The sequence below is a fragment of the Megascapheus bottae genome, chromosome 33 (assembly GCF_031878675.1).
Source record: "Megascapheus bottae isolate mThoBot1 chromosome 33, mThoBot2.hap1, whole genome shotgun sequence".
Taxonomy (NCBI): domain Eukaryota; kingdom Metazoa; phylum Chordata; class Mammalia; order Rodentia; family Geomyidae; genus Megascapheus; species Megascapheus bottae.
Genome location: NC_143541.1, coordinates 96,164 through 115,014, shown reverse-complemented (window position 1 = coordinate 115,014; position 18,851 = coordinate 96,164). Strand labels below are relative to the sequence as shown.

General features: G+C 35.1%; 1 non-coding gene across 1 annotated transcript; it reads left to right on the top strand.

Annotated features, from left to right (window-relative positions):
- Positions 1–55: 55 nt before the first annotated feature.
- LOC150042809 (U6 spliceosomal RNA) lies at positions 56–159 on the top strand. Its single transcript, XR_016533556.1, has one exon. It is a non-coding gene; the product is annotated as a U6 spliceosomal RNA (small nuclear RNA).
- The last annotated feature ends 18,692 nt before the right edge of the window (positions 160–18,851 follow it).

Here is an 18,851-nt window from a genome sequence, read left to right as displayed (position 1 = left end):
TGATTCTTTATAAAAAAAGAAAAGGAGTGGTTGGTATCAAAAGAATAAGATGTGTGTGCTCGCTTCGGCAGCACATATACTAAAATTGGAACGATACAGAGATTAGCATGGCCCCTGCGCAAGGATGACACACAAATTCACAAAGTGTTCCATATTTTTTATCCCATATTGTTACAGTATTTCACTTTGTTATCTGATATATTGTATATATGTGTATCTGGTTATTTGAAGTCGAATAGGGAAGGGAGGAAAACAAGATGAGGGGTGGGGGTTGGAGGCAGGAAATGGGGACCAAGACATGAGAAAGGGTATCAATGTATGTGAAGTAATACACCTTCTATCTGATGAATATAATGTAACCCTTCTATTAATTATAATAAAAATATATGAAAAAATAGAATAAAGGAATTCTTGTCTAGAAAAAAAATGAAAATCAGTTCTGCAAAAGTAGAATAGTAAAAAGCCAATAAACTTGTTCCCAAATGAGAGCTATAGATCAATTTTAACCATGATGAATCGCCCAAAATTTCTAAATGAAATATTAGCAATTGGTACTTGTGATATACTCCACTGATGGTGGCTAGATGGAATTTCTCAAAATACAATCTTGTTAATGAAATTCAGTGAATATTCAATGTAAAGAAAAGAAAATATATTGTATAAACACATAAAACTAATTTAGTAAATGTAAATCATATTAAGTGAAGTAAGCCAGACTCAAAGGAACTTAGGCTCAATGGTTTCCCTCATTCGTCATAATCAGTAGAAACCTTGGGCTCTACTAGCAGAGATCTGCAATAGAGCAAAATGTTGATACATAAGGCCATATAGTATGAAGCTAATTAAAAGGACCTCCAGGATATCAAAACAAAAGCCATATAAGGAATGATTGTTGTCCTTAATGTACTATGCTGTCTCACATCTCCTTTGCTGTCCCTTGGTTATCTCATATTGGTATAGTATCTCACTTTGTTATCTGATATATTGAATTTATTTGTATTTGGATATTTGAAATTTGACAGGGAAGGAGGGAAAACCAAGACGGGTGGGGGGTGTGGGCGGGGAGGGAAACGGGTACCAAGACATGTGAAAGGGTATCAATGTATGTGAATTAATGCATCTTCTATCTGGCAAATATCATGTAACCCTTTTACTAATTACAATAAAAAATATATAATAACTTGAAGTCAGTAATAAGTTTTATAATCAAATGTAAAAAAAGAATAAGATGTAATGTAGAAGTGTGGAAAGGACATTTGTTTCAGAGTTCATTTGTTGGACTTATGCTAGGAAAAATCAACTAATGGCGATGCAGACAATAAAATATGAGGATTTAACTATCAAACAGCTTGAAAAACATTAAGAAACATTTTAGTAAAGTGCTTATACTTATTTTTAATCAGTTAGAATTTCATTTCAATATCAAGGCACCCTTCACAAACTTATGAAATCCCTGATGACTAAAGTACAGCAAGATTCTGCAGGAAAAGGTAACACACCTAAGAGACGGTGATGAAGGGGTGGATGAGCCATGGCATAGAAATCTAAGAGCAGAACAGCATAGATAGTCTATCAACTCCAGCTGGAGAGTGTTGTTTGCTTCTGTTTTCAGGGACAGAGTTCATGAATCATCCCATCAGTTTTTAAAACTTCAGTCAGAGAAGTCAACTATTTGATGTGCAATCTTTATTTTCTTCTTTTTTTTCCCACCCAAACCATAATGTAGTGCAGAAAGAATATGTGTGTGAGGGATGCAAATAATAATCGCTACACCAAGTCGTCTTGGTGTTGACAGAAAAAAAAGAAGAATTCCAGCAGCAATGTGTGAATCACGGGGAAACCATTACTGATGTGGCCAGTTCAGGTCACTGTGTTTTCAGATTGGCGGCCACACAGAGCCTCCACAGTTCAAGTCCCATCTGACACGCACACATGCACTCTGGATCACTCAAAATAAAAACTGCTCTCCCTACACTTGTCTGTCTCCATGAGGTCAACATTAAATAACTATTATGTCTGGCATAAAGAGCAATGGCTGCTCTTTTTTTCAAATGCCACCAGTTCCCTATTTATTTTAAAGTAAATGCCATCTGGTCAAAAATATGTATTCGTCTTGGAACCTGATAGGACTGAGTTGCAAAGCACTTCTGATTTTGTGCTCAGAGTACTTTTGTGGGGAAATTGCCACTACCCACTCAGGCCTCTAGGGCCCCAGAGCTCAGCAATCGCTGAGCTCTGTCATACTCGCCTACTTCTGCTGATTCCATGAGCCTTAGTGCCACCTCTGTCCATCATCATAGCATGTCTCTAATGTGTCTTAAATTTTTTCAAATGAAAATAGAATGACATACAATGATAATTTTTATAGTAATTGTAAATTTACATTATTTTATTAATAAAAATCAATTGTGCAAGCCTCATGTATTACTGTTATACTGGACCCCAGTAATTATGAATACTGTCAATCTACATTCTATTAGTAACATTATTCTGGAATTTTAGGGTTATTTTTAACCATTTTAGAACATATTAGTTTTACAAGTTCTCATTTACATACACACATACATACATAAGACAAACCCAATTAAACCTTGCTTCTGATGTCTCTCTTTGTCTCTCTCTCATCTCAACACAACCCCCTTTCTTAAAACATTTATCAGGAAAACACTGACTAACACACTGAATTCACAAGCTAACTTTGGGGATTGAAACTTCTTCCTACAATTACTTAATAAAAACAAATATTGTTAAAACCATTATCAATGCTTTTTTTTCATGCTAGCATATAAGTACTCTATCAAATTCTGAAGTACTTCGATCAAATTCATATTCTCTCTCCTCCCCCCATAACAGTAAAGGTTGAACCTACATGTGCTAGTTTATAAATATATTATTCACAAACATTTTTAGCATCACATCAATTAACTTTTCAAGCAATACTTTTTCCATTATTTTTTGAATACATACCAAGAATATGACTAGCATTTGGCAGAGAAAGTGGATGAATATCTTAGTTTCCAGAATGCCTCTCTCTATAACCCTATGAACATTTCTAATTAGGGTTATGGCAACACTTGATAAATGTTCCAGTTTTCATACCCTGTAATCATTAGATTCTCATATGATTGGATAAAAAGATATTTACATGATACACATGAAGCTGCCAAAATCTCTGACTGCTTAGTGCAACATCAAAGTAGATGGATGTGGTCCTGGGAAGGTAAAAGACAGAAAATTCCAGAATACTATGTTCCTCATTATAGCATCAGGTTCTGAGATTTTCCCTCAATTCCCTCAACTTGAGAAAGTTACCAAGGGAATTGCTGATAACAGTATGACTCTTCTTTATAACTGCAGGGAACCTCAGGAGAGCAGTCATTATGTTTTCCAACTGTTTAAAAATAATTTTCTTTCTGTAGCTGAATTTTTAATGTTTACTATCTGTAAAAGATGGTTTTAATGTACACGAAAGATGGAAGGCAAATTATCAGGAACTGCCCCTTCCACTGGGAATTTCTATTTATAATGAGAAAGACATGAACATGAATGTAACTTCAATAGGAGTACATGAAGACATTAAATTTTAGGTAACAGAAGATCAATAGAAAGGTTGTGCCAGACCTGAGGGAGAAAGAATCAAACCTGCTTGTGAGAACCTCAGAAGAGAACAAAGTGTAGACTTTGAAAGAGTGAACCAGAACTCACTGGGAGGATTTCAAAATGGAGGAAATCACTGAGTAGAACTTAGGCCAAGTTCTCAGGAAAGGAGAGATCATAGGCAATGACTGGAGGACAAAAAGACTGAAGAAAGGAGTGAAAATGAAAATCAAAAAATAGGCCAATTCTACATCTGAAAAAACACTCAACTCAAATACATTATCCTCTACAATGATGCAGTAAAGAAAAAGATCATGTTAGGAAAAGAACTGTAAAATCTTTTTTGTTACCTCCCAAACTGTAAGTGAAAAGTCCAGCCTTCTTCCTTTCAAATTGTTTGTCTCAGGTATTTATCACAGCAGCGACCAACTGACTGACACCTTATCTCTTTTTGTTTCTTCTCTGAGTCACTGTACTCTAGCAGTATTGACAGCTTCACTGTCTTGAAATATACCTAAAGCATTTTGAGTCTACCATTTCCTCTGCTGGGAACATTCACACTCAAAGTATTTGATATCCTTGTAACAATTCCATTCCTGACAACAGCTTGGCCTTTCATCAAATGTGACATTGTTTGCTGAAACCTTCCCTGATTCATCCTTTTAAAAATTCCCTATGCTCTCTTTTTCACCTGTTGCTCTATAACCTAGGTAACTTATTTGATTATGAACATACCTATGTCTATCTATAAATATGTATACCACATTCATCTTTTAATTTTTGTTTTCATGAGGGCAGGAATCTCCTTTTATCTGTGTCTGTTCACTTCTGAATCTCTGAAATAGTTGTTTGGTACCTGGCAGACATTCAATTACTATTTTATAACTTAAGAAACAAATAAATGGGTCAACCTGAACGAGGTTAAAATACCTCATTAAGATCATTAAGATAAAATTAAAAGTGTCAGAATACTCTATGCACATGTATGTACATGAAAAATGTGGCTTTCTGTGATTGGTTTGGGATAGCAGGGAAGGGTTTGGGATGGCAAGGAGGGAGAATAACAAAAAGGACGAGTATGCTTATGTGGACATGTCAATGTTAATGATGTCTGCAAAAGGGGACACTTTCCAGAAGAAAGTGAAGAGTAGCTGATTTGATAATTTTTTTTGCTAAAAAGTGTGAATAAGACAGAAAACTGGATTAACAGCGCAGGAATCCTCTACAGTTGTAATCCCCCCCTTACATGAAGGAGTCTTGTCTCCCCAGGGAGCCAGGTGGCAGGAAGCCCTTTCCACTGTGAAGACTAGCTTGCAGAATTCCATGATTTGGGGGCTTGGGAAAAAGTCAAAATATGCAGTGTTTATGCAAAAATAAAGTCTATTCAATGACTTCAAGCCAGTGTTTCCACATGAAAACACCAAGACTGAAAGAAAAATTATGAAATCCAAAGATTAAATATAAAAGTCACTTCGATAAGATTAATGCATACTATGTGTAATAAGATTCTTAGCTTCCGTCCTTGCAAATTATCAGTTGCCAAAGTTAACGTAAGTAAAGTTATTTTCTACAAGGACTGTTCCATTTTCCTTTGTTACATAGACATTCATTCTTTTCCAACTGAAAATTTCTTTCAAGAATTGCACATTGTAAGTGTAGATTCATAGTTCTCTATCCCCAAAAGAGAATCAAAGTAGCTCAATGTTTCTCAGTTAGCTAAGAGACTACTATGACATGTTTCCAACAGAGCATCTCTCTGGAAAACAATACTTGTGAATTATAAATTACAGAAACAACCATCCCCTGGTTAAGGAAAAATCAAATGAAGTAATTCAGACTCTCCCAGAGTGACAAGAGAATAGCTTGCCTTGTTGTGTAAAAGAACAAGTTTCCTGTCTCCTGGCTGTCCTCTGTCCACTAAAGAGTCAACAACATTTTATTGTTTCTCAGTACTCCATTTGGTGCATCTCAACTTGCTTTTTATATTGCCTTAGTTTATGAAAATAAATGTTGTACTTTCCTGGTGGGACCAAAAATAAATGATGGATCATACTGTACGTGGGTTCTTGCTCATGACAATCCAGACTGCTAACAGATTGTTAATATGTTAACAGTTCTATTATAAGATGCTCAAAAATGTAATTTTAAGGCCATTTGTGGAGCTGGATTCTGCATGCCAGGGGTCATCAGGACTGACATAGCTGAGAAGCTGTATGACCTCTCCTCTCAGGTGTCTGCAAAGGTGTGAAGGATGAGATAACCCAGCAGTTTAGGGTAGCAGTTTTCAAGCTGTTCTGTTTACCCAGGGGTAGCCACTTTGAGCAGAATGTTAACTAAAATAATACAGTAAGTATGATCGAATCCCTTTTGGTACAGAGCTACGTAAAATTAAACTAAGGGTATTTCACATCCAGAATTTTCTGGCAATGACAAGGGTGAAGAAAAATTACCAAAGGCTGAACTCAAAGAAATTAGTATGTATTTTGCAGTTCCTATTCTCAAAGATATTGGCAGAAACATTTAATCATATGTGATCCAAAATATTTAGCTTTGGTGTTATTCACATGTTTTATTTATTATTTATATTTGTTACTTACAAATTACAAGGTGTTCCTACACAGATTCTTGATACTGATATTATAAAGGGGAAGTCTAGCATTAGGTAGGAACCTCTGTGATATCACAAAGAAGAATATACAGAAACATACTTAGTCAGATAAACAGATAGGAGTACACTCCACACATTCATCTCAGTAAATTTTCACTGAATGAGTGGCAACATTTTGAAAGAAAATATTTAGTAGAAGGTTGTTACCTACTGTCCCAATTGCTACCCTCAAACACTAGATAGTAACAGTGAAGTCCAGCTACTGATTTAGACTGACTCAGACAAATTTCATACAAGTCAATTTTCCTCAACACTTCAGTGCCATACACCACAGCAAATGTTTATACTCACAAAATTTCCATAAGTCAATGTGTACTCTTACCTTACGCTGTGTCGTTCAGTATTTTTTTACAAACTAAAGTATTATAGAGAGTATTTTCACATTGTTATTATGTGTTTTACTTTAGTATTTGTGTATATTTATCATTTATAGAACTGAAATTGTAGGGGAGTGTTTTGGTTTTTCAGGTGTCCACACCTCACCTGCTCATTCTCTCCCTCATATTACTAGGCAGAGGTGATATTTCAAGTAAACATGCAGAGCTTCTGTTTGCCAAGGATATTTAAATATTTTCATGATGATAACTTTATTTGGAAGCCAATTCTTTAAAAAGCCTTTAACCAGTACTCCAGATTTCCCAGCCTAGTATGTTTTTCCAGTAATTGCATATAAACACATAGAGACAATTGCATGCTGATGCACTCTGACTGTTACAAGGCCCTGAGCCCAACTCTGAATTCCAAAGGTAGGTTCAGCATCACCTAAAACATACATTGAGTTTAAGGGAAAAAATTCCTGAAAGAAACTAAAGAAGGCTCACTACTCCCCTAACTTAAAACTAAATATACACAAAAACAATGGGAATATGCCAAGTGAGAAAAACCCAAATCAACTCAGACCCGGTGATCATAAGGCCAGTGGGATGTGTGCACTGCACTGCACTGCTGGCTACAGCCACTGGGCTAGACCTCATCCAGGTGAGGAAGAGGCTCCTTCTGATATGCTCTCCACAACTCACACGCAAGTCATTCCATACGTGAGAGCACATCTGTTTTCTTCACAACTGTTATCTGGGAATAGAACTATCTTCTTCCTAAAACTATTATAAAGGACTTCAAACTCCCAGAAAAAAAATAGAACTATTAGTATTTTCTGGCACTTTCACATCTGTGTTATTTAAATGTAAGAAAGAAAATGTTATTTTCTATAAGAATGCCTCCTAAATATAACAAAGCAAAAGGGCTAAAGAGACCAGGCCGAGCAGGATTCACAATCTTCCCAGGGCTAGAAGTTCAGCAATAATGTTTGCCTAGCAAGCAAATCCTAGAGCTGCCAAATAGAAAACAAGCAAAACCTTTTCCAATTGTATTCCCTCTGAAACATTTAAAACTTCTGCCCAATGACAATCCTTCCTGAAAAGGCCTTCTGAGGTCAGAGATACTTAGAACTGTGCGGAAGTATCAAGTCACATGGGAACAATGCAACGATGCAGGTCTTATTACTTGTGATTAGAGTCAGATAACTAACCTCACACTATGACTTCTAATAAACATTTCTATACTACACTATAGTATTCTTGAAAGAACTCATACTGCTTTACACAAAACATCTGCAGCTGTGAGGAGGAAAATGTCCACTGACTCACACTGGAGTTGGGGTATTTTGACATCATTTTCAAGGTAAGCAGAGAGAGGTTAAATGACATTGGAAGGTCACATGTTTCCTCTTTCTGAAGGAAGATGGTGGTTGCGTTGCAAATAAAGAGAACTTCAACCAGAGAGAATTAGTGGAGCAGTCACAATTTGACCTTTCACCCTCTGACTGTAGCAAGCTATTAGAATTGTGTATATATGTCATCGTTATACTATTGCATGAGAAATGAATTAACTAATTTCCACGCTGATACTTGTGCTGCTAGAACATCATGCTTCCATTCAATTCTACATAAAAGTATACCAATGAATTTAGACTGTTCTACTAAATCTCATGTAATGTTTAGATTTTTATTATTTCAGGTAACTGAAACCATGTTCCCCATACTTCAGAATTTAACGTATCAGAAAGCATGGAGAAGATACACAAATGTGTAGCTAAGTTGACAAAACTCGGGTTCCTTCTGAATTACTGTTATGTTTCCACTGCTGTCCCTGTAAGTCAGCAGTGTCAATGAGAAGCCTACTGTGTATGAATCAATCGATAATGAGATGAGTGAAGGTTTAGGATTGGAGGCCACTAACACTAGGTCTTTGATATAGACTTTCAATCCCAGTTACAATATAATTATACTAACCTTAATTTTCCAATGACAAATTTGAACATTTATTTGAGAATCACAAAACAGACGTTCCTCTGCTTACATGTTTCAAAATAGTACTCTTGTTGAATTTTAATGCAACCAAGACATAATTCATATCATAAAAGAGATACAAACTTGTATGAGACTTTACTTACCAGTAGTTATTTTCAGATAAATTTCTATAAGAAAGACAAGGATGTTTGTATGGCACAGAAAACATGTAAAGGGGAATTTTTAGGGATAGTTATGATTTTAATGTAGCCGAGATTATGATGGAAATCAAGACAGTCTTTACGACCCATTTGATTGAATAGTATTTGTTAGCAAGGGTTAAGGGAGAATTTTTGGAACCAAATGTATTAAAAACTAGTTTGGAGAAAGAGAATACAATTAAATGAATATAGAAAAAAAAGAGATGATATGAGTACAAAAGGTGAGAAAAATCAAAGGAACAGCTCTCTTTTTCCTTGTTGGTATTCTTTATATCAGTTTCCCTTTGTCTTCCTCTATCTATCTTCCCTACCTGGGAGTAACAGAAGCACAAAAGCAAAATGGAAAGTATCAGTGGTAAATTAGCTTTCTTAGCTAGTGATAGATGTCTCATAATCAGGAAAGAAATAGGATAGCAATACAAACAGAAACTCAAGTAGTTTGTTGTATCCAAACTAGTGCATATTCTAACAGGGTTCTCATTTAACCTTCTCTTCATCTCTAAAAGCAGCACTCAAAAGTCTTCACGGCTTAACTTGACTTTCAAGATCATGCATTTGGGATGTATTTATCATTGTTCAGAATAGGGGAGGAGAGTGCCCAGGTAAAAGAAAGGCAATTTCGCAAAATGAATTAAAGATAATTCAAGAGAAAGGAGACTGACAAAGAAAGAAACACTTGCCACAACTGCATACATTTTACTTATTTAAGGTACAGATAATGAGATTTTATAATGACCCATACATAAGATTACCACATAAATAATTTTATTTTCTTAAAAAATGGGAAATGCTGACCAATTCTAATAGGTGAGAGATACCAGCCAGGTTTTTGAGGAAGTTATTTAGATGGGAGGAATGATGAGTACAATAAAAGGACTCTGGATACCCCAGAACAGAAGAGCATAATAGTAGGAAATGTTTAAATAAGGAACTGTTTTAAGCAAGAGGTCATGAAGGGAATTAGCTGTTCCCACGAGTCCAGATGCTCCAAATCCACAGGAGCAATGGTAAGAATTTTGTTTCACTGATAAGGGAATGGGGGTGATAAAAGAATTAAGCTGAAATAGACATCCTAGGAGGAACTGGTACACATGCCATGCCCATACTCCAGTTATATTTGGAAAGAAACTAAATCAGAACAATGTAATTGGAGTTACATTTCTAAAGCAGGAAATAGATTAAAAAGTAACAAATGTATGGCTTCCTTCTGCCAAGTTCTGGGTAGTGAAGGAAAAAATCCTCAACTTCTCAATACTTCTCAAAGAACCACTAGTCTTGAAAATAAGAACCAGCATCCTAGCAAAAGCAGAAAGTACAGGAAACAACATCACGATCCCGAGACGTGTCACTTACTACTCAAAGTAGTGAAAGATGCAGCAAACCTGCAGATTTTAACCATAGGGTTTTGAAATAGAACAGAAAATAGGGTGCTTGAAAAAGAACAGAAGAGGTTTACTCATCCTTCTCCTTAGAGTTGAGACCAATCTCCTAGCTTTGTTCCTTGGTTCTAAACAAAGTAGAAACAATCATAAGCATCTGGATAGAATATAAAATGATACTTATACACTCTTCATGCAAGATAGACACCAGGAAGAAATCTTTTATTCAAGGAAGTAGGGTTTGCCCTGTTGAAGAGATAGGAGAGTGAGTAGGTAGGTGCTGGAGAAGGATCTTCTGTAGAATTATGAGTCAACCCAAGAAAACTAAATTTCTGTATCATAAAATTAGCCAGCAAAACAGAAAGAACAGTTCAAAAACATGAAACTTGCTTGGCTTGATTTCTGTTTATATTGGTGAAGTACTTGCTCATTGAGGATCAATATTTCCACTGCAAACAACAAGCAAACTTGACTAAAATATAAAATGACTTACGTCTGGAAAGCACTGGGGAGATTCCAAGGTGTTAAGAATTTGAGAACCAAGATCAAGGAGAGAGAGAAAGGATAAAATCAAGAGACCTAAATACCAAATCACCACATGGAATGTACAAGTTCTAACATACAAGCTGAAAATAAAATCGTGGGGTAGTTGCTAAGAGATGGAGTAGGTAGATCCACTTTTAAGCTTCGTCACCAAGTTTATAAAACAAACTTTGACAGTCATAAAAGAGGACACGGGTATTTTCTGCATGATTTTACTGATGGTAAGGCTCTACTTTGCATAAAAATGTTGAAAGAAAGCAACATTTGATCTTTGGCAAGTGGCATGCAGAGATGGAGAAACTTGAGAATACATATACCATACTAGCAACACTCTCCTTTTTGAGAAGTGAATTTTAGAAGTGCCCTTAAGATAACAGTCCAATAAGTCACATTTTTATTAGTATTTGATATGTATTTTTGTGTAAATACAACATATGTATACCAATACATATGTATGTAAATACGATAAAAATTTGGCTGTATCTAGTATCGGTAACATTACTCCATTTATGAGGCAGCACTGTCATGATGTAATGACTTTCTAAACGTCTCACCTCAACACAGCAATGAAATTCCAAAAGGGTTTAGAGGAGTCATTCCACCTGCGAACATCCTGCCCTGGATCCTCCACAGTTCATGTCTAATTCATGTCTTCTGCAAACACAATATACATCCATTCTATACTCCATAGCTCCCAACATCCTCATGTATTCCAACAGCAACTCAACAGCAACTCACAGGTCCAAACTCTCAGCTAAATCAGACATAACTAGACCTAAAACATGATTCACCCTGAGGCAAATTCTGTCTAGCTAGGATGTTTTAAATCAAAGTGTTAAGGTTAAGTGCTTCCCAAACACAGTGGAAGGACATACATCAAAAAAGAAATGGACAACAGGACCCACGTAAATTCACACAGGGAAAGCAACATTAGACCCTAAACTCTATACCAGTTCTCTGCATGTGTTCTCTATTGGACACACAGTGGTGGTTGACACCACAAAGCCTTTGGCAACCCTGCTTCTTTGGCTTTGTAAGTTCATCTATCATATATTTTTCTTCCACAAAGCTCTAAAGCAGAGAGAGACTGCAGAGAGAATGGGTTTTACTCCATCTTCCAGGAAATTGTTCTCCATTTACACCATAGATTGGCTAACTATACTTCCATCAGCATTCTGTCAAATTACCTAAGCACTCTTCTTAGAGGATTCAGACTTTCTCTACAGCACCCTTCTTTCTCCCAATCCTCACCAGCACAAACCTCAATATTTTGCTAGTGACAATACCGGTTTTCTGGCCTGCTCTTCCAAATTCTTCTGGTTTTTATCCAGCTTCAAAGCTGCTTCCACATGTTCAACTATTTGCTATAGTGATAGTCTCACTTTTCAATATCAATTTTCTTTTTTAGTCTGTTTTGTGATGCAGTCGCTATACCACAGACTGGGTCAATCATAATCAGTAGAAGTTTTTTTTTGTCTCACAATTCTGGAGACTGGGAAGTCTGAGATTGAGAGACTGCATCTGGGAGGTGCTTCGTGCTATGTCTAAAAAGACAGCAGGACAAACACAAAGTATGATAGAGAGAAGAAAAAAGCTCAAAGAAATTCACCTTTTTTTGAGAGACTTTTGAGAGTTAGAAAAGCCTACAAACCATAACAAATAATCTATTCTAAACATGGCAGTTGTAGCTGAACATCTTTGATATTTTCTCCAGTTTCTTACTAATTTAAAACACTTTGTAGTCTGTGAGCTGGGAGTTGTAAACCTTAAAAAGGTTGTATTATCAAACATTTAAAACAAATGTAGAAAAATTCATATGTAAAATCTTAATAAAAAACACATAAGAGGTAGAATACTAATTTATAGGAGCTATTTCCAACAAAGAAATAATCTATAACTAAGTTTCAAACATGATTATGAACATAGATCACCATTTTAAAATATGTCTGGATTGAAAGAATGCCACGGTTTATAAAACTGTAATACTTCTGGTGAAATGATTTTTATGGCTAAGTAAAACAAAAGGTAAGATTTTAAGCAAAAATTTAATATCAATCAAACTGTTTTATTTTATTTATTTTTTTCTTTTTTTATTGTAATTAATAAAAGGGTTACATGATATTTGCCAGATAGAAGGTGCATTAATTCACATACATTAATACCCTTTCACATGTCTTGGTACCCATTTACCTACCCCCCACCCACCACCCACCCCCCCGTCTTGGTTTTCCCCCCTTCCCTATCAAATTTCAAATAACCAAATACGAATAAATTCAATATATCAGATAACAAAGTGAGATACTGTAACAATATGAGTTACCCAAGGGACAGCAAAGGAGATGAAAGATAACATAGTAGATTAAGGACAACAATCATTCGTTATATGGCTTTTGTTTAATCATTGTAATATTTATCATCTAAGCAGAAGTGCATCTTGTGTATTGGAAACTGCAGCATCAAATTGTTGAATTATTTCTTAACGCTGCCTCTAACTTCCTTTACATAGCAGCAATAGATTTTGTTTTGATCTTGATTTTTTTAGTGATTCAGTCCATATAGAGAATTAATAATTAATCTGGTCCTAATATCAATAGCCTGTGAAATACTAAATTAACTGACATTCCGGATTATTAATTACTGTTTTCCAAGTTAGCATTGATCTTTTCATGGTTGGCTATGGTGCACATTAGATATCTATAAGCAGCTCCAACAGCAACTGGGACATTGTAGGGTGCTCAATAATGTTTTATTGTTTTTGGTCGTGGGACCTGAACTCTGGGTCTCGGCATTGGCCCTGAGCTCTTCAGCCCATAGCTACCACCCCACATCTTGAGCCATAGCACCACTTCCTGCTCAATGAATTTTTGTTTTTATTTTAGGAACCAGAATTGGCCACCACACAATAGAAAAATTATTGCTCACAAACATCACATTATTATATAAAAGAGAATGGCTATTAATATCTTTGAAATACATTGTGAAAATATGGCAAGAAAATAAAAAGGTAGCTTGTTAATGATAATCACACTGATAAGACTTATTATTCCTTGTATATTCTACATATATTCATTCAGCAGGTTTCTCATGTTGAGTACAACAGACTACATAAAGGTAAAGCAAAAAGTAATTCTTGTCCTATAGGATTTAGTCTAGAAAGAGAAACAGAAATCTTATACAGGTGAAATTTGTTTTTGTAGAGCTCACTGTGAAACCACCAGTAAAAATACCTACTTAGTATGACGATAATTATGTACATGTTAAGACTTGAAGGAAGAGTATAAGGGTAGGGCAATAATCTCTGCCATGAAAGAAGAACCCCATACTTGGAGTTTGCAGTACATACAGAAATCTACATAATAGTTCAAGGTAGCTCTCAGGAAGGAGAAACTACCAGAATAAATGAAGCTCATACCACTGAGAAAATCTGAAAAAGTTCTCAGTAAATTTGTGAGACCTACATACATACACAGTTACTTATTTGAAATGTAAATATAATTGAGCATGCTATATTTATTTTTAAATCCATATTCCCAATGATCACATAAGTCCTGAGTAGAAAGTATACCAGAAGAAAAATCACAATTGCAAACATGAGAAAGGGTAGTAATGTTTGTGAAGTAATATATCTTCTATCTGGCAAATATAATATAACCCTTCTATTAATGACAATAAAAATATCTTAAAAAAGAAAATTTACATTTTCAGACAGTATTTGTGGAGCATTATATTTCTGCTTTTGTTAGCTCCAATTTCTACTGGCAGATCTACATATGAACATTCCTGGACAGTCCCTTCACTTTAAAATGTTGATTCAATACCAAAGTAATTTTACCTCCCTTAGTCCATAGGCTATGGAAGTGAAATCACAATTTCAACAAGTGCTGGAGGCCTAGGATGTATAGGTATAGGTACCAGAATACACCTAGACAGCTTTATCATATCCATGTTCCTCCATAATGCCTAATATTCTCTGTGTGATCCATTCTTGTACTAGAACTGTTACTCTTCAAAAACCTCAAGGTGTTCAAGGAAGAATTGAGCTTCTTTCCCAAAAGAAATGCCAGTTCCTTAATAGCAGTGTATATACCTCAGATTATATCTTAACCTTTCACCGTTACAATTGTAATTATAATTAACTTTTGTTGAGTTTTTGTTGCAGGCCCTGTTAAAAAGAGACTTAAATAAATTAGAGATCTAATTAAATTCGACAGTTCAGTAACTATTTCTTAAATGCTTTCCTCTCCCACATTTTTTACATTTTAAATATATTTTTTGTAATTAATAGAAGGGTTACATTATATTCACCAGATAGAAGGTGAATTACTTCACATACATTGATACCCTTTCTCATGTCTTGTTCCCCATTTCCCTCCCTCCATCCTCGCCACTCATCTTGTTTCCCCCCTTCCCTATCCTATTTCAAATAACCAAATAAACATATACAATATATCAGATAAAAGGTAAAATACAGTTACAATATGAGGTAACCAACTCTCCCACAATTTTTTTGCCAGTCCTGGGCTTAAACTCAGGGCCTGAGGACTGTCCCTGGACTTTCTCAAGGCTAGAACTCTACCACTTGAGCCTCAGCACCACTCCTGGCTTTTAAGTATATGGTACCAAGGAATCAAACCCGGGTCTTCATGTATGCTAGTCAAGCACTCTACCACTACGCCAAACTCCCAGTCCACTCCCACAATTTTATAGTTAATTTTCAACATAGCATCTAGTGAGTATCACCAATGCATTTGTTCACCCTGTGTCCCACCATTTCAGTGCCCCTCTCCCTCCCCCAAATAGATAACATACATACCAGACAAAAGGTACAGAAATCACAAGTGGTGGCAAAGGAGAAAACAGACAAACAAACATCAAAAAGACAAAAGGCAAAAATCAAAAGGCAAACAGCAAAAACCAAAGTCTTATCTCCATTTCTTGTAGTTCATTTCAATAAATCGTATTTCTGTATGATCATATGCACATAGCTATTGAGTTTTTTGATCTAGAATGTGCCTATAATTCTCCAAGTAAAAACATTGGAAAGTAAAAGACAAAAATTCACTAGGATATGATAAAGTATACAGGACTGTGAACACTCACACAGTAAGACCAGAGGAGGATATTCTTATTCTTCTCTTCCAAAATCTCACTATATAATAAGCACTGGTATTTCTTGGCATGGTGGCTTTGAAGGCTCCTGGGCATCACCTCATTTCTATATACTTTAAAGCCAAATCAACTCTCATCTCACCTTACCCTCTCTCCTGTATTTCTAAAATAGCTGCACAAATGGGGGTTTAAAGTGTTAAAACTATGACTGGAATTAAGAAAAGCAAACTAATGTGTGTGTCCAGTCTTAGAGATCAAGAACATGCACAAGCATTGACTTGACTCATTTAAATCTTAATGTTTTCAAGCAGTTCCTATGATGCTCTGAGTGTCTATTAATACCGAGTACCCGCTCTGCCTCACTCAGCCTTCACATTACTACCTCCATTTCTTTTCCAGTTAGTTTACCAGATCAATATAAAGTTAAAAATGCTGATGGAACTATTTGAAATGGAAGACTAGGAGACTTAAGGGGGATTATGTAGGCTCTCAGAAATGATTTGAAGAGTTAGATCTCTATTGGCTTTAGAAAGATTTTTAAAATTGACATTCTGGCACATTGCTTCAAGGACATAACAACTTTGAAGTACAACAACCGAAATGATAATGCTAAAAAGAAAATATCTACTCTAGGACAGCAAAAGGCTTAAGGTAATTTGTCCCAGTAATAAGTTTTAAAAACTGTACTCTCCATGATTTGGAGATACAAATGAAACTTTATTATAGAATATGGCATTCATTCTTTGCTCTGATGGGAATACTGGTCCTAGAAAGAAAAAATACAATATTGTTATAAATTTTAAAAAGTTAAAAGTAATACAATGGCAAGCCCTCAAATCTGTCCACTGAGAATAAAACTATTGATTGTATACTTACTAAATTTAATCTGAAAAGCCTCAGAAATGTTGAATTTCTCCTTTTAGGCTCAGGCTAAATACACTTTTTCCCTTATTTGGACATTATGTTATTTAAGATGCAGTAATTTAAACAAGAGAAACACAACCCAAATTTACTTTACATAAAGAAGAAAGTTTACAGCTCATGTCCTGGAACGACAGTAGGTTGGGATATGATTTCCCAAAAGGTCAATAATGTCTCACAGTTTTGACAGTTTTCTCATTATCTTGCATTTCTCCTCCTTGTTCTATTTATTCTTTGGAACCCTCTACTACACCATCCTAACAAGCTTCTAACACCAATTCCCTTTGAAATAAAGACAACTACCTCCCAAAAGTTTGATGAGAGACTCTGGAAGTTAACTTGTTGCCCCCGATAAGGCAATAAGTCAAACTCAATCATTTTGATCAAATTTTTGGTTCATATTCCTGTACTATTACATCAATGTGTGGTACTAGTTTTAAGGCATGGACCATTAGGGATATTGTTTTTTCTTTTTTTCTTTTTTTTTCATCTCACAGATGAAAATAACATTTATTATGATTTTTCTCATTACAAAAGCAATATATATTTATTTGGGGAAACTGGAATCACAGACAAGGAAGAAAAAGTTTTAAAATCAACTCAGCAATAAAGATTTCAGTACATTTTACATGTATCTCTGGTTCAATGCATACATTTTTATGTTATACAGCTTCTAAAATTAGAAAAAATATTTTAAATTTAATTTTAGTGTAAACATAAAGTTGGACTATATTTTTATTTCTATTTTTTCTTTACTTAGAAACACTTTACAGTAATTAGTAAAGCCTAAAGCATTGGCTTAACATTTGAAACATTTGGGCCACAGGTAAAATTGTTGAAATTCTGAAGCACTAAGTAATAGTTTCTGTTTTCTTCTATTTTTCTTCACGCAAGCAGAAACCATTATTTCATTGTGACTTCGGTGTCATCTGAGATGAGGATGTGCCAATGAAATTCTTTACTCATTTGTGTTGATTTCTACTTCCCCAAAGATGTTTGTGATACTTATTTTCTTAGCACCCAAAGTATTAATTAATGACATTAAATTAATGTCAACTTTGTTTGACTTATTGTTCATTTATACTGCTTGTTTTGGAGAGAAGAACTAGTGGTTAAATTTAGGGATTCCTGCTTGCAAGGCAAGCGCTCTGTCATTTGACTTGCACCCCAGCCCCATGTCACTTCTTTACTAAACTGAATTTGTGAATTAATCCAATTTTAATTGGTTTTATAGATTAAACAAAAGAAGTTAAACCTCAATTATCTGATTTATTCTGCAGAATACTTCTTTTAACAAGGAATCTTCATGGTTTGCTACAATTGGAATAAAACAAATGTGATAGTGTATATGAAATACTTTGCTAAGTGATGTATCTTTTTTTACTAACTCATCCTTTTTATTTTGAATTAAAAAGAACATATCCATAAGAAAATAAACATTAGTCATCAAAGAAATTTCCATACATAGGAAGTAGAAATATTTTATATTTTCTTATAAAAGAGTCTATTGCTTCAATATGATTGATTAAAAAAGAAACAAAAATGAAATTAGATGCCTTGCCTTTGCATAATGGTTCCATATGCATTGGTGTGTATTTTTATCTTTGTTCTATTTTGTTGGTTTGTCTGCCTATTTTCATAACAACATCATTCTTTTTTTCACATTTTTTATTGTAATTAGTAAAAGGGTTACATGATATTTGCCAGATAGAAGGTGCATTAATTCACATACATTGATACCCTTTCACATGTCTTGGTACCCGTTTCCCTCCCCCCGACACCCCCCACCCGTCTTGGTTTTCCCCCCTTCCCTATCAAATTTCAAATATCCAAATACAAATAAATTCAATATATCAGATAACAAAGTGAGATACTATGCCAATATGAGATAACCAAGGGACAGCAAAGGAGATGAGAGACAACATAGTACATTAAGGACAACAATCATTCAATTAGCTTCACATTATATGTCCATATGTATCAAGATTTTGCTCTATTGCAGATCTCTGCTAGTAGAGCCCAAGGTTTCTACTGATTATGACGAATGAGGGAAACCATTGAACCTAAGGCCATATAATGTGAAGCTAATTGAAAGGACCTCCAGGATAGTGAAACAAAAGCCATA